A 24,152-nucleotide genomic window follows, 5' to 3' on the forward strand; every position below is an offset into this window, starting at 1 on the left:
ACATGGGTGACAGCACTGCACAGCACACAGGCAACTCAACAGGTTAAAAGGTGTCTCCTTCAGGCAGCTGAGGCAGCTGAGGGGTCTGATCTTTTTGCAGATAGCTCATCTTGTCTGTGTCTGTTCCTTGTAATCGGGGCTGTCTAAGAGTCGCTCGACAGTCTTTACTGCTTATCTAAGCGTGAGGAACGAATATCTTAGGGAATCTGGTCAGTTTCAGGGACTTCCTGAAGCCTTTCTTGTTCACTATCTGAGCTTAAGGAGCTTCCTGGCAAGGTGGGTGTTTCACTTCCTCTTAGAACACCCTGTTTTCTTTTTTTGTTTTTGTTTTTTGTTTTTGTTTTTTGTTTTTTTAACCTTCTTTCCAACATTCTACATTTTGCTGAGTGTCACTATGAGTTGGAAGGTTTTATCTCTGAGGTCTGTTACCCGACAGCAGGAGACCTCTTAATATAAGATAGAGATAGAAATGACTATGTAACAATGAGTTAGAAGTCCATGGATTGAGTGTGATGATAGATATTATAATAGATTACTTTTGGTTACTGCATGCACTACTTCTTTGTTAAGAATATTTTTTCATTTGTTTATATTTTAATGTGTCTGACTGGCTTGTCTGTGTGTATGTAAATGCACTACATATGTGCTTGGTGCCTGAGGAGGCCAGAAGAGGGGACTAGATTCTCTGGAACTGGAGTTATGGAGAATTCTAACCCTTCATATGGGTTTTGGGAGCCAACCCAGGTCCTCTGTAGTAGTAGCAAGTACTCCTAACTACTGAGGCATCTTTCTAGCCCCAGCATATAGTCGCACTTTGAAAAGACATAGTTCAAGCCAAAATGGTAGTGGATTAATAAATATATGTGACACGGAGATAGAAAGGGCATTGTTTTGGCCAGGAAAGGAGAAAGGAATGGGAGTCAAAGGGAAAAAGTAAGAAAAATATACAGGTACATGTATAAAAATGTCACCATGAAACCCATTATTTTATATACTTGTATGTTCACTTAAAATTAATTAACATAATTTTAATAGAAATATATGTACATAGATTACAATTCCTAAATATGAAGCATAGGTAATTTATTTACATCCTTTAGGATATAAGTTAAAATAGGCAACTGCATTTATCCAAATAAAATATGGACTTTTATTTTTAAAATAAAATTATATTATAAAATATGAAACAAAAAATTAACAAGATGCAATGTAAAGGCCATGTCTATAGCTCAGTCATAGTGTTCCTGCTCAGCATGTAAAAGGCCCTAGGTTCAGTCCTCAGTACTGCCAGGGGAAAAATATAATTAAGAAAAACCTTATCACCAAGTTAAATTCTTCTTAGGGACAGTGGCAAAACTTCTACACCTAGAGATACAGGAAAAACAATGATGGCTTTTTGGACATCATAGAAACATCTGACAGGATCTCTCAAAGGCTATCAGAGCCCAGTGATTTTGTGAAGTGTGGCCAGACAAGAACAGGAGAGCCCTTGTCAGGGCTACATAGCGGAACCAGTTGGAACCAACTGAGTGCTTAGCAGAGTGTCAGTTATTGCAAAAATATTATCAATCACTGGGGGTAATTATTCACTTTTGTGTATTACTTGACAGTCGCACGGTGTCCTGGGACAGATCTATCTTTGGCGAATCATAGAGAATGATACTAACGACCCTCATTTCCCATCTCACTTCCCTGAATACATGAAGGACAGAACTGTAGACATCAGGATGACATAAGCAAGCTTGCATTTTCAGCAAAGAAAGTGGAAAGTGAGTTTTACATTAAAATGTCACTGTGGGGCTGGAGAGACAGTTCAGCAGCTAAAAGTGTGTATTGCCTTTGCAGAGGACCAGGGTTCAAGTCACAACACTCTCATGAGTTGGCGTACAACTACCTCTAACTCCAGCTCAAAGGGATCTGGTGACCCCCTTCTGATTTTTCTGGGGTCTATATTCATAAGCACATACTCTCTCTCTGTCTCTCTCTCTCTCTGTCTCTCTCTCTCTCCCTCCCTCCCTCCCTCTCCCTCTCTCTCTCTCCCTCCCTTCCTCCCTCCTCCCCTCTCTCCCTCCCTCCATCTCTCTCTCTCTCTCTCTCTCTCTCTCTCTCTCACACACACACACACACACACACACACACACACACACACACACACACGAGAGAGAGAGAGATAGAGATCTTTTTAAAAATGTTACCATGGAGAGAACTACTTCTAAGGAGGACTTAGAGGCTTGAGAAACATGTTTTTTTTTTCCTTTTCTTTTTTAATATCAAAACAATACACACACAAATAAATACAAACAAACAAACAACCAAAACCCCAAACCTTATAACTTGATAACCAATTCCATTTCCATATCCCTTTAAAAGTTTTTCATTGAATATTAGGTTAAAAGTATAAAAATATATATTAAATCCCAAAGAAACATTTTCTTTATGATAACTCAAAAGCATCAACCACCAAGTACACAAAGGATATTTTGCTAACCACTAAATTAAATTATGATGCTTAGACAATGTGATGGTTAATCTTTGCTGTCAACTTGATGGGTGTTAGAATCACCCAGGAACCACACATCTGGGCCTATGTGTGGCAATACATCCAGAGAGACTTAAATGAAAAGGGAAGACTCTGAATGGGGATGGTACCATTCTGTGGGCTAGGATGCTGGACTGAATAAAAAGAACAAGTGAGCTGAGTACCCGGGTTCATCTTCCTCTGCCTCCTGACTGCAGATGCAATGTGACCCCCATCCTCAAGCTCCTCCCACAATGATGTCCCTGCCATCATGGTAGTCAACCATGAGCCCAAATAAACTCTTCTCTCCTTACATTTCTTCTGTCAGGTATTTCATCATGGTAAGGAAAGTAACACGACTAGCGGTACTATAAAATAATGAAAGTCAAGTCGCAGAGTGGCTGGGCATATTTGTACCATACACAATTTTGATGAGTTTCACACTTAGAATAAGTGACTTTCTTTGAAGCAACATAAAGACAGATGCAGCAACAATCGTGTGGATAAGAGTTTTAAAAAAAGCATCTCGATGACTATTAACATAAACATCTCTGTTTTGTTAGTGACCAGGGAACTTCAAATGGAACTGACTGGGATGATGCCCCATATTTAAGATGAAGTGTGTAAATTTGGCTTCTGATGGGCATCATGACTTTGCAGATGTGTGTGGGGCTGGGGAGATGATTCAGTAGGGAAAAATGCTTAATGTACAAATAGGAAGACCTAAGTTTGGATTTCTAACCCATGTTGAAAGGAGGAAAAGAAGAAAGAGAAGGAGAGAAGGATGAGACAAGAAGCAGGGCACAGTGGTGTGTCTCTGTAAACCCTAAGCTAGCATGGCTGAGACAGGCAGATCTCAGGGACTTGCTAACCTGCCAGTCTAACCAAAACTGTGACATTCCAGGTTCAGTGAGAGGCTCTTTCTCAAAAAACAGTGGTAGAAAGAGACTAGGAAGATACACATAGTATCTATCTTCAGCAGACACAGACATGAGTACCTGTACAAACTCACATGGACATAGACCCATAGACATGCAGAAGCAGAGACAGATTGACCTATGAAGCATTCAGACTTTCATATTAAATTCAACCATACCCAACTACCTGAACATTCCACGGTAGTTAAAAATTCAGCGAAAATGTTTTTATATGTGTCAAGCATAGATACTCCTGCACTGGAACATTTGACCCAAATAGCTGGAGGTAGATACAGCCCACATGTTTATCAATTGTGGAGCAGACAGAAAATTGAATTGTGGTATTTTCAACCCTTGCAATGTTCTACATAAATGAAAAAAAAAGAGAGAGAAGATCTATGTAATAGATATGTAAATGACCTCCATGGATTGTAGGTTATTGCGTATTTGTTTATATTTTTCCTTGAAATAATTCTTGCTTGTGTTTTAGAAAGTATTTGTTCCCAATACCACCAGTGTTGTCTCCCCAAGCAAGGGCTATTACTCTGGGCTGTCTCTGTGTCACCAAAATCTAGGGGATTTCTATCTTGCTTTTGGACCCTTAGCTGCTAATGTGAAGAGAATTATTTTGGAATTCCTCAGTTATTATGCAAAGTACTTGAGGAATTGACATCAAAATACATTTGGGAGGAGTGGAGAGACATCCCTTTACAACCTACTGTGCACGTTTCTTTTCTCAGCTGTACCATTGTAGGATGAAAGAGCAGGGAATGACCTGAGATCCAAGATGTGTCATAGAATAACGATTTTCTTAGGTTATCAGATCACCTTTGATGTTGGAGCCAAGAAAATGAACCAAACAGATGGCTTGTAAACAGGTCTTGGAAGGATATGTTTGTTCCCCAGAGCAACGACACAACCTTCGCGCTGCCTGCTTATTAATATTTTCTTACCCGTAACCCGAGCCGGCACTAAATTCTTCCATTTACCTTATGAGAAGCCTTCTTTTGTGAAAGTATTTCTTCATCGTTGGAGAAAGGGTCTTGATCTTAGCTTGAGGATACCTGGCCCTTAAGAGTGACATCATGACATCTTTTCTGTAGATTTTGAAAAGTGCTGTTTCAAGAAAAGCTAAGAGGGCCCCTAAAACCATATTCCCGCTCCCATGGAGGAAGAGTTTTGAGGTATTAGAGAATGAACAAGCAGCTTGGTAGATGGGGGTTTTAAGGTGTAAAGGATGTTATGTATGGGCGATGTGTGGCTGAAAGGATTCACAGAACATGTCTCTTCCCCTCACCTGCTGTCACCTAGCACATCACCTTACGTCTAGGCTCAAGATCTTATGAGATGTGATAACACTGTATAGAACCTCATAGTTCCACAAACCCCCATGTCTTCTCAGACAAAGGGCATTGGATCCGACAGTAGACGGTGAGTTAGTACATTTCTAACCACTGAAGTTAGGTAGGTGTATTCCCTAAGGAAGAAGAAAGAGGAACTACAGCCGAGCACTTCTGGACTGGAAGCAGCTGCCATTTCATCTTCCTGTGACGTCACACTATTGTGTGTAAACTCTTTGACCTTAGAGCTAATATAAATTAAGGAAAAAATATTCTTGATATAGTCAAGAACATGGAGGAGTATTTTTTCTATAAGCTTTATTATTTCAGTTGATAGATAAAATGTGTAGTATTAGTTGTCATTTCATGCTGGTCTGAGGTACATGTACATGGTTTAGTGACTAAATGTAGTTAATAAACTATCAACTCACACAGTAAATTTTTAAAAATTCAGATATTTCTCTTACTGTTTTTCTTTCTTTTTCTCTCTGTGTGTCTTTGTCTAGATCTGTCTCTGTCATTCTCTGCCTTTATGTATTGTTTCTGTCACTTGTCTCTGTCTCTCTGTCTTTGTCTCTGTGTGTCTCTCTCTCCATGGGTGTTCATACCATGGCATGCAAGTGAAGGTCAGGGGATAACTTGCACGGTCATTTCTCCTTCCATCATGCTTGTCCTGGAGGTAGAATTCACTGGCCTTGTGATAAGTTTTGATAAGCTTACTCCCTTTCCTCTTCCAGAGCTATAAAAAGATGATCCTGCCCAAGAACTCTTACTTAAAGGATAAACCGCAGTTGTTTTATCTCACACCATGATAAGCACCAGTGGCTACCTCAGGCTGTCCTTCATCTACACCCTGGGCTTCCCTACAATATGTTTCAGTGGTAGGGTGTGATGAATAGAGCTGATTGTTGTATAGGAGGCACACAAAAGAGCAGAGATGTAACAGGCCAGGGAGGCAGACATGTGCTATTGGGAAATTGAATAATAAAAATAGTCATTGGAATAATTGAAACAGATGGGCCTGACATGAAACAGAATGGTGCAATGTAGAGAAGCCTGCATTTTTAAAAGCAGTAATAGAGAACCGTATTTATTTACCTAAAACATCCCATTTATATGGAGATACGCACAGGTGCAGTAAAGTTCATTTTTCAGCTACGATTACAAGAGCCTGATTTGTGTGCACATTAGAAAAAAATAAACATTGCTATAAAAGTAGCATATGACATATATACGTTTAAGTAATCATTCCAAAAGAATTGACAAATTAAGATTTTTATCTTTTTAAAAGGTCAAAAAACCCCAGGTATGTGTAATCCGAAGCATGTCATTAGGGTGAGTGCCCTTCAATGTCTTTGTCCAATTGTGCCCCTGGACTCTCTGTAATAAGTCAATGGACTGAGTTTCCTAAAATTAATTAATCAATCAATTAATTAATCTAGTGTGTCTATATGTTAGGGGTAGGTGCGTGCATGCCATGGTAGACATGTGAAGGTCAATAAAGAGTTAGTTCTCTCCTTCCACCATGTGCATCCCAGGAATCAGACTGAGGCTATCAGACTTGGCAGCAGGCGCCTTTACCTGCTGAGCCATCTTGCTCTCTCTTAACTTAGTTTTCTTATTGAAAATCCTGCCTGTCTCTGGCCCACTCTGCTCCTTCTTGATCATATATTTCTGCCTTCGGCTCAGGTCTTATATTTGCATTCACAATGGGCTTCCAGCCTCCTGTTTCCTTGTCTGGATCCGAGCTCCTTCTGTCTCCACTCTGCTCCGGGTTAACTACTAATTTGCTCCCTTGGATCGTTACTGTTTGGTGGATCACTTTGGGTGGCTCACTTGGCAGCTAAGGCATGAGGAACTTTCCCGGCAGCGCGCTTGTTGCAAGCCAGGTTCAATCTGAAACTTAACTTCTTTAGGACATTAATTTCCATTTATTCTTCAACTCTAATTGGTTATGTGAGCAACATGGATATTCGACAAGAGCCTGGTGGTTAGACTCCTCTTCCAGATACTGTTTTTATGGCTTGGATGCTTAATTAAATGTACCGACTTGACTGAGCTAAGGGATGCTCAGCTGGTGTAGTGACATACTTTCTGGGTGTATTCTGTGGGTTTAATAAATGAGGATTATCCAGAAGGTTATCAAGGAAGAGAGATGGGAGTGGGGATAGATAGCAAGAAAGAATGAGTTCTGGGAATCAGATCAGAGCAAAGGGAAATGTGAAGTGGAGAAGGCTTAGACAGCCAAGAGGACTTCTGACTCCCCTAGGCAGATGTCTTGAGTGTCGTAACAGCTGTCAGTAAGGAAGGCTGCAAAGAAGCCCTGGGAGAGAATGGGTTTCAGGAAAGGAAAACATTTCACAAATCACTGAGTGGGTGCGGGGTCGGGAGGGGGTGCGGATCACATGTGGGGCAGTTAGGCAGAAAAAGCTTAACTAGGAATCAGGCTGGAGCAAGGTGAGTATGTTCTAGTCTCTCTCCTTGGTCCTTGTCCACTTAGGGGCAAACAAAACACCGAGTTTAGCGAGGTGCTTGTTGAGCAAATGCGAGTGCCAATCTCTATACCGGACTCTGGCTCCTTTGTAGGAAGTTGGGGGTAAATGTTTGTTCAATAATAATCTCTGTTCTGATAATTCTGTTAGGGAAATCCATCCCTCCCCCCACCCATTCCTGGGAAACATACCTAGGAGAACTGCCACTGCCTAGTGAGACTAACAACTTCTGTAAAGAATGAACATCCGCTAAGAGGCAGCTAAGAGGCTCTAAATACTGCACAGAGCTATCTCCAGCCTTGCACGTCGCGTCAGTTTCCGTAATTGGAAAGGAATTCCAGTCTGGAACATCTTTTCTTTTCTTTTCTTTTCTTTTCTTTTCTTTTCTTTTCTTTTCTTTTCTTTTCTCTTCTCTTCGTTTCTTTTTCTTTTTTATCAACTCGGGGGCAGATGGCATCACAAGGATTCATGGACCACAAGCAGAATCGATACTGTGGAGAATAACAGGATGGGCAGAGTCGCTGCACAGACCGAGTGTCTGTGTCTCTATCAAGTTCACATATTGAAATCCTTGACCTCTGGAGTGGTGGTGGTAGGAGATGGGCTGTTCAGAGGCAAGCAGGTAATGGGAATGAGATCAAATTTGTAGGCGGTCATAGATTTAGACTGGACACCTGCCCTGACCCCAACAGACCGAACCAATACAGAATTTAAATGCAGTAGATGAGCTTTGGTAACCAGAGAACTTCAAATCAATGAACTAGTTAAGCTGTAACCAACTGGCTGATTGACAACAGTTGTAGCTGCTGAAGTTATTCCCACATTTAACTCCCACGTGTCTGAAAATACCCATCATGCTGGCTGGGGCTCTCCGACCGTGCTGCGGTTCTGGGAACTGCTTGATGTGTGAATTGCATTTGGCTTGATTTTGCTTTGACCAGGCAAACATTATTAAGTTTGATTGATGTAAGAAGATTTCCCTTAGATGTGAGGTCAGGGCCCTCATGGATGGATTTGTTCTCCTCTAAAAGGAGGCCAGATAGTTGGCTAGTTCTCCCTTTACCATGCGAGGACATATCAGGGAGGTAGAAGTCTTCAAAAGTGACAAGGTCCTCATGAGAAATAACAGGTGTTGGGGGATGGGGGATGAAATCCCGGTGATTATGGTGTTTGTTGATGAACTCAAGTTAAGACGGTACCCAAAGAAGGTCTATGTAGCCATATTTGCCATAAAAATGCATTTAACTGCTTAAATCGGCATTAATGTTTAATTAACGCTGTAATTCTGTTCCTTTTGGGGGAAACAAAGTGCTGGAACTTATTATTTTTTTAAAATTTGTTTTGTTTTTGAAATGAACAGAGTAGTAAAGGCTCAGTTTTAATTTTCTTTCTTTTTGTCATTCATTTAATTATTTACTTTACCTCCTGCTCTGAGCTTCCCCTCCGTCCTCTGTTCCCAGCCCCTCCCTCTGTCCCCCTCCCCTCCCCTCCCTCTGTTCCCAGCCCCTCCCTCTGTCCCCCTCCCCTCCCCTCCCCTCCCCTCCCTCTGTTCCCCTCCTCACCATATGTATCCCTTGCCTTTCTTCTCAGAGAAGCGGAGGCCTCCCGTGGATAACAGTCTGACTTGGCATATCAAGTTGTAGTAGATCTGGGTGCATCTTCTATTGAGACAGACAAGGCTGTCCAGTTAGGGGAAAGGGATCCAAAGGCAGGCAACAGAGTCAGACACAGCCCCTGTTCCTGCTGTTAGAGGTCCCACGTGAGGACCAAGCTGTATATCTTGTTACATATGTGTAGGGGGATTAGGTCTGTTTTATGCGTGCTCTTTGGTTGGTGGTTCAGTCTCTGTGAGCCCCTATGGACCCAGGTTAGTTGATTCTGTAGGTTTTCTTGTGGTGTCCTCTCTGGCTCTTTCAATCCTTTCTTCCTCTTCTTCTACAAGATTCCTTGGAGTTTGCCTAATGTTTGGCTGTGGGTCTCTGCATTCTGTTTCCCTCAGCTGCTGGGTGGGGCCTTTCTGATGACCGCTATGTTAGCCTCCTATCATGTTTTGTTTTTAGCATTTTATTTAGTCAGTAGCTATGGCCACATACCATCCTGTGTTCATACTGTGTGTCTTAAACACCAAGTAGGGGTAGTTAAAGCAAAAACTAAGTATATTGATTAAAATTTAGCTTTCACTCTTTACCACCCCCCATAAGTTTCTAATATAACCCGAGAAAGGGAATTAGTACCTGTACCATGTCAAGCAAGGAAAAATGATCAGATAGGCATATAAAGCAGAGAGAGGCATTTAAAAAATGATGTCAATAAAAAATTTAACTTAATATAATTTTATTGTTGTTGTTGTGTGTACATGATGCATGTGTGTGTGTGAGTGAGGGCTCCCATGTGGAGGCCAGGGAACAACTTTAGGAGTTGGTTGCCTTCTATGACCATGGGTTCCGGGACAGAACTCAGGCTGTCAGGCTCACGCAGACCTACTCACTGTGGTGGCGGGTCTTGGTTGGCAACTTGGCACACCATAGAAGAGGGACCCTCCACTGCAGAATTGCCTTTACTATATAGGCCCATGGGAAAGTATGTAGACACATTTTCTTGATTGCTAGCTGATGTCGGAGGACTCGTCTCACTGTGGGCGGCACCATCCCCTAGGCAGATGGGCCTACCCCGTATAAGGAAGCCAGCCTGGGAACAAGCCAGGAAGAAGCACTCCTACATGGTTCTTCTTGAACTTCTGCCCTGACTTCCTGCTTTGGTGGTCATTGATGCTGGTTTCTAACCTGTAAGCTGAAGTAGACCCCCCCCCCCCCATGTCAATTTTGGCCATAATTTATTTGCTTTACATCCTGATCAGAGCTTCCTTGTCTCTTCCCAGTTCGTCCCTCTCTCCTTTCCTCCATGTATGGTTCCCTTCCTTTCTCCTCAGAGAAGGGGAGCTCACCCATGGATATCAACCCGCCTTGGCATATCAAGTTGTAGTAGGACTGGGTGTATCTCCTCTTGAGGCAGACATGTTTATCATGGCAACGGAAAACCAAACTAGAATATCCACTGGACCATCTTACTGGCTCTAATGCCTTTGTATTACTTATAGTTTATTTGCATTAGAGAAAGTGTTTTGCACCATAGATCTAAAGGACAAAGGCCACCTTTATTTAGGGTAAATGGATATGTATTTTGCAAAAAAAAAAATACATAAGATTTTTAATATTTTTTTCAAATTTCTTTCTCTGTATTATGTAAGATGAAATAAATTGCATTTAAAAAGTAAGTAGTTGTTATTTGAATGATGGGCATAGAAATTCATAACTGTAACCCAGGAATTTGTGAGGCAGAGGCAGGAGGATTGTGCATTTAGCTTTGCTTACAAAGCCAGCTCAGGTTATACAATGAGATTTTGTTAAAAAAAACCAGTTGATTGATTTGCTTATAGTCACAATTCATAAATTAGACACTATGGGCAAACTAGACAAAGCCTTCTGCCTCAGTTTGTATATCTTACAGTCGTTTATACAATTCTATATCTCTATACATTGGTATTATAAACGCTGCCTAAAAATGTTTCTGCCTCTGTGACAGGTTTCAATCACGCCTTGAATGCAGCTCTTTCTGCAGGAGCTTCTTCTTTCTTCTTGTCTGATCTTGGCAGCTATTCGTTAACTCCTGTGGGCTGTGTGTGCAGGGCCTGGGCTGCCCTGCTTCTATGAATGGTGTCCGGGTACGCATAGACCTACACAGATGTAGCTGCAGCGTGCGTCCTCCCATCTGCACTAAACTGGACATTATAAAATTAAAAACGTAGCATTTAACATGAAAACAGTCATTAAAAACAAAAGGATCTGGGACTGAAGAGCTGGCTCAGCACTTAAGGTCTCCAGCTGCTCTTCCAGAGGACCTGAGTTTGATTCCCAGCACCCACGTGGCAGCTCACACTCATTCGTGACTCCAGGTCCAGGGGAATCTTACCATCTCGTCTGTCCTCCAATGGCAAGAGACATGCAAGCGGCAAATAGACATACACGCAGGCAAACACTCACACGCATAAAACAAAGACAAAAAGGGCCCGCATACGGTTTAATTTTTGTTATTTTCGGTAAAACCATAATGTAATAATTTGAGTCTATCAGCGATACAAGATCACAAAGGCCTTTCTGAGGGGGAGATAAATATTTGAGAGAAGCCCCTACAATTTCATGTCTAAATATAAACCCATTTGAAATCAAAACCCATGGTTGGGAGAACACAGTGTGCGAGATGAAGATGGTTTTTCACGCCCTTCATTTGAGCCGGAGACACACCCGTGAGATCATTGCCTTTCCTCACCATGCACCGAAGACACAGCTGCTACTCAATGTTTGTCTCACCCTTCTTTTCGTCATCATCTTCCCAATGAAGCCATAACTTTTAAACGTTTTCTTTAATTAACTTTCTTCTTTGAGTCTTTCATACCTCTGTCCTCCCCTTTACCTTCCCTTCTTAGATTCATGGCTTTGCTTTTTGTTTTTGTTTTTGCTTTTTTGTTTTTTTATTTGTTTGTTCTTTTCTGTCTAGGGACCCACTGAAGTTAACCAGGGACATTTGTTTGGATCCCGTTGGCTCACTTGTGGGTACAGGACTTAAGACAATGTCTGCCTTCCCTCTAGACTCCATCAGGAGGGCGATGGTTTAGCAGTGTGTGTGTGTGTGTGTGTGTGTGTGTGTGTGTGTGTGTGTATGTGTGTGTGTGTGTATGTTGGATATGGGCTTCAGAGCCTCTCTCCTCCTTGCCTGGTGACAGGCTCAGTTTTGTATAAGATCCATGAAGGCAATGGGGACTGAGGGAGGCCCTGATGGGAATGGCCTCGGGATACCCAGACTATCAGACTTTACAGCCCTTCTCTCTATTTGTTGGCTAATACATTCTTCCAGCCCTCTCTGCCACAGCTGAAGCAAGGATTCTTAATCATTTCAAATGTTATGTTAGGAGTCCAGTGGTAGATAGAGAATGCCCTATTCCCTTGTGCCCAAAGCATGCCATTCAGTACCATTTAGGCTCCATCATGGTCTTGTGGCTCATCTGTAAGTATTGATGAGCATGATTTAAACTTGAAATTGCATTTTTGTTGGTGTGTGTATGTATGTATACATGTGCACCTATGTTAGGTAAATGAGCTGTTCCTTTTTGTTTGTTTGTTTGTTTTTTGTTTGTTTGTTTTGTTTAGACAGTCTTTCACTAAGATTTGGATTGTCAATCAAGCTAGGAAGGCTGGCTAGGGAGACCCAAGGATCTTCATGTCCCTTACTCTCTAACACTAAGGTTACAAGTGCATATCCCCGGGGGAAGCTTTGAACATAGGTGCTGGAGGTTTGAACTCAGATGATTCTCATGTTTTTGAGGCAATCACTTCACCAACCTAGCCTGACCCGAGGGAATGACCAGAGAAACCAAGTATGATTGTGTGTATATAGAGCTATGAATCCAAGAAAAAACCTTGGAGCCTGGGCTAAACCTTGCAGGAGAGAGGACTGAGAACTGAGTTTATGCATGCTCTACCTCAGGGGTAAGCCGAAGCTTTCTAATAAAAACAATTTAGAGTTCAAACACAATTCTATTGTGGCAGAGTTAGCTTTACGGCAAAGCTGGGGAGACAGAGGGCTATTGCTGCCCAGAGCTTCAGAGGTAAATTTAGGGGGAGTCTCTGAGGAGAGCCTTCGATGAATGCAAGCTCTCATCTGTATTCTTCCCTGTTGTTTTTTTTGAGACCCTGTTTTGTTACCGTTAACAGCCGGTGCCGAGCTGATCAACAGGCGTTCCTCAGGAGGACCAGGCTGTGCCTTTATCTTTGGAATTGTTCTGTTCATCTTGAACTTTAAACTGTCTCCGAATAATTAACTTGATTTGATGCTTTCTACAAGAAGGTAATCCTCAAAACTCTTAATAGAGCAGAAAAGCGATAACAGAGAAAAGAAAAGATAATGAACAATTGCTGTTAATTTCCTCATATTTTACAGAGTACAAAATGATAAGATTGACCTACTCTTACGGTGGTTATCTGTGTATCCAATACATATAGGAATATGGAAATAAACAAAAGAAAAAAAACTAATAAGATTCAGACATAATATAGTCTTATGTGGCCTGAAAAGGTTCATCTTTTGGCTTATGACTTTTATTTACTTTTTTGAGATGGTCTCATTTATTCTACACTGGCCTTAACTCCCTATGTAACTGATGATGATCTTGCTTCTTCTTGGCTCCACCTCCCCAGTGCTGGGATTGCTTGTGTGCCTCCCAGCCTGAGTTAGGCTCAGGGGCTTTAAAAGCAATTTAAGCAATTTTATTCATGCTTATCCTTGGGATATCAATGATTATGCAAACTATACCTTGGGAGTAGGTTTGATAAGAGGTAGAAAATATTAATTTATAGATGACTATAATAAAACTACCGGTGTTTACTAACGTGAAATCAAAAATTCAAGTCACACCCAACACATTTTTTTCTTTTTTAAAAAAGATTTATTTATTATTATATGTAAGTACACTGTAGCTGTCTTCAGACACACCAGAAGAGGAAGTCAGATCTTGTTACGGATGGTTGTGAGCCACCATGTGGTTGCTGGGATTTGAACTCTGGACCTTCGGAAGAGCAGTCGGGTGCTCTTACCCACTGAGCCATCTCACCAGCTCACACCCAACACTTTTTATTGAGGTTCTGAATAGCTTGTTATTCAGATAAGGGTTTCGGGTGTTGATTTCCGAGAGGCCAGCTGTTTAAGGCAACAGATTGCCACCCTTCTTCCCGTTTTCTGGGCGTGGCGAAGTTCACATCTGACCAATGATCATTCTTTAAAGACGGGAGCCATCTCATCCCAGGCTGCTTTCCATTTTCAGGTTGGAATGTGAAGGAGCACTCAGCTCCTCAGGGTCTCTCCATGGGAAGGTGGGGGTGGGGGGAGAGGCTAGACTCTCCTCGTACCTCATCAAACTGTGGTACATGTAAGTAGTTTATTTGCTCATTCCAGTCTGAGTAAGATATTAGTCATACAAAGTTTCTAAAGAAAGATAGAATCAAAGAATGGTGTTCCAGGAGACAGTATTCAGTGTCGTTAACATGGCCCTGGTTATACGGTAGTCCATGGCAGAATCAAGAGTGCATATCCATTTGTGTGCACATTTCATTCATTTCTCTGGTTTTCCTTCTCCCTCCCTCCCTCTCTCCCTCCCTTCCTTCCCACTCTCTCCTTCTTTTTCCATCCATTTGCCAAATAATACATAACCGCACCGTATCTCGTGTTCCGCGCTACAGGAACAACCACGATCTGGTGGGGAAAGCCATACATTAAACAAATGCCTCACAAAACAGTAAGATGAGTGTTAAAGCTGAGTCTGAAAAGGAGGTCCTCAGCCCCCAGACGACCAGATCACTGTCAGACAGGGTCCTCAGCCCCCAGACGACCAGATCACTGTCAGACAGGGTCCTCAGCCCCCAGACGACCAGATCACTGTCAGACAGGGTCCTCAGCTATCAGAAGGGGGCCTCAGCCCCCAGACGACCAGATCACTGTCAGATGAGCTTTGTCCTCTCCCACCTTGCTCCCCACAGTACAGCGCTTTTGCTTCTGAACTCTGCAATCAGACTCATCCCTTCACCACTGATTAGCTATGCGGCCCGTGGGTAGCTCCTCAGTATGGATTGATTTTTGAATTCTTAAGGACAGGAGACTTACAAATCCGTGGGATGTTTTGTTACCGGCTTCTCTCTCTCTCTCTCTCTCTCTCTCTCTCTCTCTCTCTCTCTCTCTCTCTTGGATTGCATCCCCTGGAATGTCTCCAAGATCGTTTCTTCCTTTGCCCATCTCTTTATCTTTCTGCATCATTTGCCATTTTTCTTTCATCCCCATTATTCTTGTCAGCAAAAGTGTGATTGTGGTGATTTGAATAAGAATGGCCCCCATAGATTGATGTTTTAGTGCTTGGCCTATAAGGTGGCACTATTAGGAGGGGTGGCCTTGTTGGAGTAGGTGTGGCCTCCTTGGAGGAAGTATGTCATTGTGGAGGCGGACTTTGAGGTCTCCTATGCTCAAGCTAGGCCCCATGGCATTCAATCTCCTTTTGCTGCCTGTGGACCTGGATGTAGAACTCTTTTCTCCTTCTCCTTCTCCTTCTCCTTCTCCTTCTCCTTCTCCTTCTCCTTCTTCTTCTTCTTCTTCTTTGTGGTTTTTCGAGACAGGGTTACTCTGTATAGCTCTGGCTGTCCTGGAACTCACTTTGTAGACCAGGCTGGCCTCGAACTCAGAAATCCGCCTGCCTCTGCCTCCCGAGTGCTGGGATTAAAGGCGTGTGCCACCACACCCAGCGGATGTAGAACTCTTACTTCCTTCTCCGGCACTGTGTCTGCCTGGACACTGCCATGCTTCCTGTCATGATGATGAGCTAACCCTCTGAGCTGTAAACCAGCCCCATTAAATGTTTTCCTTTATAAGAGCTTCCTTTATAAGAAAAACTTATATTTTTCTTTATAAATGGTGTCTCTTCACAGCAATAGAAAGTCTAATTAAGACGGCGTCTTCTCATCATACACGGTAAACTCCCTCAGGTTCATCTCTCTTCAGCTCCTGACCATTTCATTGCTCAGTCACTCTCCAGGACTATTGACTGGGGGACCACATTTTCTCATCTCATATGTTTTTTAAAACTTTGCTGGGGTGATGACTAACGTGTTTACTGTACAAGCCCAGAGGAACAGAATTTAGATCCCTAGATCTCGTGTAAATGCCACACGGGTTTGTAATTCCAGCCTTGGAAGGTTGAAACGGGAGGTCTCCAGAGTAAGCTAGAGAGTGAGACTAGCCATGTTGGTGACCTCTTGGTGAGAGACCTGACTTGTGCCTAGTGTAGGAGAGACTGGTCAAATCTGGTTCCTGACATCAACCTCAGGCCTCCACATGCAGGCATCAAAACATGCAATTGTGCTTGAATTTGCACCCACATACACGAAAACATGCACAGGCACATGTCTACCATGCTCACATAAAAATGGGGGGGGGAAGTAAAGATAAAAATCTTAGTATGTCAGGGAAAACATTGTGATCTGATGAACTATCATTAGTGACTTAAAATAAATTAGTTTTGCAGTAATCCAAATAAGAATACAAGAACAGAAAAATAACTTCATCGAAATTGTCATAAGCATTAAAGAAAGCAGGTTTCCCTTCATCAAATAACTTTTAACGCAAGGGTTTTGGCGCAGCTATAATTGTATCCTGTGCTCTTTCAGTAGAAACACCTCCTTTGTTTGGAGGGCGAATCATGATCTTTTTCCCCCCCAGAAGAGTGAAAACCCCACATTTGAGTCTATAGTCAAAGCTTGAGACTGACCAGCCTGGAACATGGTTCCTCTTTAGAGAAATGGGATGTGGTGTGGAGTGGCCAAGGCAAGTTATGTACATCCTAACATAAAGCTCATGTCATGATGGATCATGGAGAAGTCAGGCATCACTTACCATCGGTTATGAGAAACAAAACCTTGCTTCCGCAGTGAAGCCTTAAAGGAAAAGGAAAGATCGTTGCATACACAGCAGTATTTAGATCTGTGTTTTGACTATACCATAAGAAACATATTTGTTTGTAACCCCTACCCCCCAGAGACACACTGTATATGCAGTTGCAACACACCATCACAAATTGTAACATTATGTGTTGTTCTCTGACATTTTCTGTGCTGTTCTCTTTATTCCCATAACAAATGGAATTCTGGTTTTATAATAGGCTGGGTTGGTTTCATGTCACAATCTGCAGTCTGAAAAACAATGCTTTGTTGTCTGTGAGCTACAGAGAACAATGCAAAGCAAGGATCCAGGTCGGCTGTTGGGTGCAGGGACGGGGGTGGAGGCAAAGAGAGGGTGCCTGTAATACTGCAAGCAAAATTGGGTGTAATTTTGGTGGTAGGCTGAAAACCATGTTTACCAGAACTTCGTCTTTGTTGCTTTTCTCATTGCTGAGCCCAGTACCTGCCAGCCAAGAAGTAACCTGAGGGAGGGAGGGTTTATTTGGACTCGTGCTTTGAAGGCACAATCCATCATGGTGGAGAAAGAAGGGCAGTGGGCTCTATGGTAGCAGCATCCAGTGGTAGCTGCTTGCTTCTATCTTAGTTTCACAGGACGGGAAGTAGGGTTGGGCTGTCAAAGATCAAGGCCCGCCCCCCAGTGACGCACTTCCTCCAGGGACCCTCCACGCCCTCAGACAGCATCAGCAGGGGAAGGGGTCAAAGACTTGAGCCTATGGAGGACATTTCATATTCCAACCATAACAAAATTGAAATGAACCATAGAGAATACGGGCGATTGAATGAACAAAAGAATAGTTCAGGATGTAGCAAAAAAGAACACAAGCCACACACAAGTCCTACTAACTTAAATTAGGTCATATTTATGGATAAATTTCATGGTTTTTTTTTTTTTTGTCTACAGAAAGCATGGATCTGGTGTATAAATGTTTATCCTGTGTTTATGGAGTGATCTAAAATTCTCAGAAATACCTTGTACTTGAAATGATCCTAATATTTAGTACTCACACGTTAGTATTTTATAACCTCTGGTGTCGAACACTGCTAAAGTACAAAGTCTGGGAAGCGAAGACCAAGAGCAAACTCGAGAGTGATAATTGTGATGATGGAGGCATGGCTGGCGTTTTGTGGAGTGTTTTCTGCCCTCCATGTCTGTTTTGGAATAGTCCTCAGTGAGTCGGGGGTGCCGCCCACCATGGAGCTGAACGTGGCTGTGATGAGCTGGTCCACTCGCATGCTGAGGTGTCTTTGCATTTAATAAGTTCTCTATAAATGATGCTTGAAATAATCTAGTGGGGAAAAAGCTGAAATACTGAGATGCTTAGACACTAAAGCTTGTCCTAGGCAAAATAATGAGCCCATTTTAACAGCCCCTTTGTGGCAGGTTTAGCTTTTCCTTCTCACACAGGGGTTGAGACGTTCAGTTTTATTTTATGTCTTTATTAAGGTCTAGGAGAGTGGATTGGTTTTCTGCAATTGCTGTATACTTCTTTCTCATTCAAAAAAAATTTTTTTTAAAGGTCGCTTTTTTGGGTACAATTCTCTTTAGAGAACGCAAAAATTAGAACAACGTGTTGGAGACAGCTTTATGTACTTGCCAGCGAGAATCAGTGCACATTGGAGGTGGGGTGTTCCCCTGTGTAGCATGACTTCCAGGGGGCTCCTCAGGGCAGAGGCTGAGCCTCCAGGGCTGAGATCCACCATCCAGCGCTTCCAGCTACAGACATGTCGTTTTTTCAGTGAATGATGCTGATGGAGTATGATTTTCAGAAAGGAAACCGGAGGGAAAGCCAGTGAAGTCAGGGGCAGGACTCATAAAACTAAAAGGAGGGAGAGAGGGTCCCAGATGGGAGGGAGGAACCCAGACTGGAGGGAGAGGCCCAAGTGGGAGGGAGGGGCATAGGTAGGAGGGAGGAGCCAGGTGGGAGGGAGTGGCACAGATGTGAGGGAATGGCACAGATAGGAAGGAGGGGTACAAAATAGAGAGAGGGGCATAAGAAGCAAACTCAAGGATGTTTGTCTGAGAATGCCTATTTCAAGTTCTTTTCTGAGGGAGCCCTCCTTCATCTCTCTCAGATCTACAGGTGAGACAGGAACAGTGTTTTCATCCTGTCGCTCATCCATTTACATCTGGTGAGAGTCTCCTGGGGTTGATGCCCTAGGTACCAATTCTGAACCTCTCTCATCTTGGCCTAGGAGGAGAGAAAAATTCCAACAGCCAATTTTCTCACTAATTCGTTCTTTGTTCCCCATCCCCTCCCAAGTGGCTCAGTATCAAATGGAAAAACTGACATGTGGCTGTATGCTTTTGGGAGCAGAACGAGGTAATAAATGGAGCTTGGGTAGTGACTGGGCCTTCCAGGTTCCGGCTTATGTGCTAGGTCAGCAAGTTTATCAGACCATCTTTCTAGTCTTCCATTACAAGGTGGGCTGCATGGTGATGTTTGGAGTAGCAACATTAGCCATTAAGAGGGAGAAAGAACTACTGGGATAGCATCCGTGGAGGCTTGCTCTGACCCTCAGTATCCACGGAGGAGTAGTTCTCAATCAGGGCTGATCTCCCGCAACTGCAGGTGTCAACACTATCTAAGAATATCTTCTTTAATAATATCTAGGCTGCTTACAATTCACAGTACTGTGGAGATGCTAGGTTGGTACTGGATGTTTTCTTCAATGTTCTCTATTTCTGTTCCTTCAATCTGGGGCTCAGCATTTGTACAAGACCAGCTTTGCAGGGAGCCCTGGGTATTCTCCTGTCTCTAACTCACAACTGCCAAGAGTACAGGCTTGGGCCATCATGCCAGGTGTGTGTGTGTGTGTGTGTGTGTGTGTGTGTGTGTGTGTGTGTGTGTATTCTGGGCATCTGACCTCAAGTTTTCATACTTATGCAGCAAACTCTTTACTGACCAAAGCCTTCTCCTCAGCCCCAGCACAAGATAAAATCTGTACATGTCTAGCACTGATTCTGTTTTTACAAAGCAGCCAAGAGCCATTAGATTCTGTTTACCTTTTAATCCACTATCCTCCAGGTACCAAATGGCCTACGTTTAAATCTTAGCTTTGTCCTCAACAAATCATGTGATCTTAGGCTAGTGCTCAGAAGTTTGCTTCTCAATCAGCAATAGTTTGAAAGGAGTTTAAAAATCACATGGAGTTTTAAAAGTTTTTTTTTTCTCTTTTAAATGTATGTCAAGTTTCCAGACAGGAAGGAACCGCTCAATACAGGCAATTGCCCTTTCTCATCATCCATTCTGCACACAGATCACCGCATTGAACTGTGGGAAGATCTTGCTGGACTCCAGGGCTCAGAGTTAGTACAAGCAGTAACTGTTATTGCTTTTGTGATGGTTTGTATATGCTTAGCCTAGGAAGTGTCACTATTAGAGGGTGTCTCCCTGTTGGAGTAGGTGTGTCACTGTGGCCTTGGGCTTTAAGACCCTCATTCTAGCTGCCTAGAAGTCAGTATTCTGCTAGCAGCCTTTAGATGAAGATGGAGAACTCTCAGCTTCCCCTGCACCATGCCTGCCTGGATGCTGCCATGTTGCCACCTTGATGATAATGGACAGAACATCTGAACCTGTAAGCCAGCCCCAATTAAATGTGGTCCTTGTAAGACTTGCCTTGGTCATGGTGTCTGTTCACAGCAGTAAAACCCTAACTAAGACAGCTTCTTCAAGAGCCACTGAGTGTGATTATGTGTATGTCTATATGGACACCCCTCTTTTCTACAAGAATTCAGGCCTTCTCTCTGGATCCTACCTCTATTAAAACATTTCATTCACTTTGTCACTATTGTTGTTATTATTACTGTATGTATGATGTGTGTGCAAGTGAAGGTACACACATGCCACAGCACATGTGGGAAGCTCGGAGGACAACAGTGTGGAGCCTGTTCTCTCCTTCCACCTTTACAGGAATGTGTTCCAGGCATCAAACTCAGGTTGTCGGGCTCGCATGGAGGGTGCCTTTACTTACGGAACCATCGCCTTGGATGCTCCGTCTTTTATAATGTCCTTTTTCCTCTCCCGTATCTCATTATTCGGTCTCAAAAGCCAAATCCACCAAAACAAGAGTGGCACTGACATTGTCCAAAATGATGGTCTCGGCTCAGCTCAGGCTGGACTATGGAAGGATAATTGGAGGATAGATAAAAGCCTACATGTCCCTGCCATGAGAGGACGCCTACCTGTTAGCAGATGCTATTCTGCTTACTTGCAGACAGGAGCCTAGCACCTGTTCCACTCAGCACCTGTTTGAAGCTGATGCAGAGACCCACAGCCAAACATCGAGTGGAGCGTAGGGATTCCTGTGGAAGAGGTGGAGGAAGGATTGAAGGAGCCAGACAGGTTAAAGACCACACAAGAAAACCTACAGAATCAACTAACCTGGGCCCATGGAGCTCATGAAACTGAACTGCCAACCAGAGACCATGACTGGGATGGACTTAAGCCCTCTGCACAGATGTAACAGTTGTGCAGCTGGGTCTTAAGTGGGACGACTAAAGTGGGAGCAGGGGCTGTCTCTGACTACACTGTCTGTCTTTGGATCCCTTTCCCCTAACTAGGCTATCTTGTCTAGCCTCAGTAGAAAAGAATGCTCGCTTATATTTTTCAAAACCTACCTTTTAACAAGGGTTCTCAAATGCTTTGACCCCTTTTCTAGCCCACCATTCAAAGGTAGGGGAGAAAAGAGGGTAAATAGGACAAGGGGATGTGGACCTGTTTAGAAGTAGTTCTTTGGGGTTGATTCCAGTCTCCGTTTGTCAGGATACCAACCGTCCAGTTCAAAGGTGTCACCAAACAGGAGTCAGCAAGGGCAGCACGATCCAGCAGAGACTTCCGGCCTCTACTTCCGGGATGAGTCATCCGCACAAGTCATTCCCATGAGTCAGTAGGAGTGACCAGGACCAGCTGCAAGGCCAGGAGTTCTCTGCAGTGCCTCTCAATGAAGTGAAGGTCAGTGAATACAAGAGACCAGTGAAGATGCTGAGCTGGCTATACAAGTGCCCTTGTCACTGTCTGTTGAGTCACACTTACACTCTCTTCAAATATCACGTGTCCTGTCACCAGTCTTGCCTCAGCAAAACACCACGTGAGTGTGAAACTGGTTTCTGTCTGTCAGGAAGAGTCACTTCCCTTATTTCTTCCTACCTTGGGACAATGGGTCCTTTACTGCCATTTATCTGTGCTTACATACCAAAGCCCACAATAACCACCAGGCTTTTTCTTTCCCATTAACATGTACCTGTTGCCCCAACCAAAGTCCAGCTCTCTAGCCCACTGGTTATTTTCACCTTCCCAACTCCTTCTTCACTATGACTAGCTTCCAGGCTATTCAGCTACCTTCTCCTTTCTATCCCTAACTCCTGTCCCCACCCAAGCCACTGCTCTTCTCTCTGCTCCAGAGAGATGACCCTGGCTATCACCAGCTTGCTTTGCTCTCTGACCTGGAGAGGCAGCCATGGCAGTTTTGGATTCCCCAAGATGTCTCCGGCTATCCTCTCTTCTATATTTACAACAAACCTTTCTTCTTTCCACCCATGGAGTGTTCCAGCTTGGTGGTTTCATTGTCTCTTCAATTATACTCATAATGTGTGTATCTCTGAGTATCAGTTCAAGGACACCTCCCCTGCCCCAAAGGTATCACATATTTTATCTCTTTTTGGGAAGCTGAATTCGCTATCTATTTTATCCTTTGGACAGAGAATTTGATAAAGAAATAAAAATATGTCCCATGGCAGTCTAATCCTAGTGACTCTCAGAATTCATTTTTGAACTTCTTGTCCAGGGGCATTTTTCTAAATGGCTTGGTACACAGGTTGCAGAGGATACCGCGAAGAAAATCAATGTTGGTAAGGAGCCAACACATGGAGAAGTCAACCAAGAGAACTCTGGAGAAATGGAATCAAGGAACCCCAGCCTTGTTCTCTACCCTTCCCATCAACTTCTGATTATGTGAGTCTGTAAATTGTCTTCTTGGAGCAAAACCACCCGGAATGTCATAGTTGCTGTGACTTGGGGGAAGGAACCTGTGGTCGGGGAGGGGAAAAATGAGTGATGCTATTTTTTTTAATGTGATTTTGACAAAATAAAATATTTCTAGTGACTTTTCTAGTTTCTAATATTTCTATTTAATGACTTAAATGTGTGCAAAATTAGCACAAGACAACGTGTGTTATGGAAATAATTTGGCATTTACCAACATGATTGAATTTAGCAAAAATTTAGGAAGATGTGCTTTTTTATTCTTTCTTTCTTTTTTTTTTCAGGGCATAATGGTCAGAAGGCTCACATAACACAAATTCCCTTGCTGGTTGGTTGAGAGTAGAAAGACAGGATAGCTCAGTGGTTAAGAGTACTGGTTAAGTGCCCTTCCAGAGGACGTGGGTTTGATGCCCAGTTTCTACACAGCAGCTCACCACTGTCTGTGACTTCAGTTCTAAGAGATCTGATGCCCTCTTCTGTCTTGGTGGGCACTGCACTCATGTGGTGCACAGACACACATGCAGACAGAGCACCCATACACAGAGAAGTAAAACTGAAAAGGAAAAGTATGTTGTCATTTTCCATTTTTTTTTGTAGTATGCCAGACCTTCATGGTAAATGCTTGAGAACTTCAGAGGTCTCCCAGGACGGTCTTAGCACCCTCTCCACGCCATCAAAGTAGTAATCAGGATTAAAACCTACAGATTGTAGGGAAGATCACACACCATAATAAAGCCTGCTCCTTCACCTTTTCTGCTTTAAATTCCATTTCACAGAGCCCTAAAACACAGATTTTTACATTGAGTTATATATAGTGAGGTTTAAACGTGAGCTCTTTAGTATTACTTGGATCCATGGTCCAGAAGACCATTGTAGATGACAATGGTGGTGGTAACTGGTTTCTGCTTGGTAGTAACAGCCAGCAGGTGTGGTACTCAGTGGAAAAAAGAACATAGATTACTTTGCATGCCTGAACTCCTGACTTTATTTTTCTAGCCAAGTGCTTTTCTGACTTTACTTGTTCTGATGGTTTGTATATGCTTGGAGTGGCCCTTTTGGGAGTTGTGGTCTTGTTGGAGTAGTCGTGTAACTATGGGCGTAGGCTTAAGACCCTTACCCTAGCTGCCTGGAAGTCAGTCTTCCACTAGCAGCCTTCAGATGAAGATGTAGAACTCTCAGCTCCTCCTGCACCATGCCTGCCTGGACGCTGCCGTGTCCCTGCCTTGATGATAATGGACTGAACCTATAAACCTGTAAGTCAGTTCCAATTAAATGAGTGTCTTTCTCGATCTCTACATCCTATCTTTTGAGACATGCCTGCTCATTCTCAGACTGGCTAGACTGGCCAGCAAG

At 43.1% G+C, this 24,152-nt stretch overlaps 1 long non-coding RNA gene across 2 annotated transcripts; it reads right to left on the reverse strand.

The window, feature by feature from the left end:
- Positions 1-18,341: 18,341 nt before the first annotated feature.
- Gm39253 lies at positions 18,342-21,758 on the reverse strand. 2 transcript variants are annotated; one of them, XR_879202.2, is made up of 3 exons: positions 21,591-21,758; positions 21,002-21,121; positions 18,342-19,007 (listed from the first exon to the last, which is right to left on the reverse strand). It is a non-coding gene; the product is annotated as a predicted gene, 39253 (long non-coding RNA). The 2 variants fall into 2 exon arrangements; XR_879203.2 differs by having other exon boundaries at positions 21,534-21,758.
- Positions 21,759-24,152: the final 2,394 nt, after the last annotated feature.

Source organism: Mus musculus, chromosome 8 (assembly GCF_000001635.26).
Source record: "Mus musculus strain C57BL/6J chromosome 8, GRCm38.p6 C57BL/6J".
Classification (NCBI taxonomy): domain Eukaryota; kingdom Metazoa; phylum Chordata; class Mammalia; order Rodentia; family Muridae; genus Mus; species Mus musculus.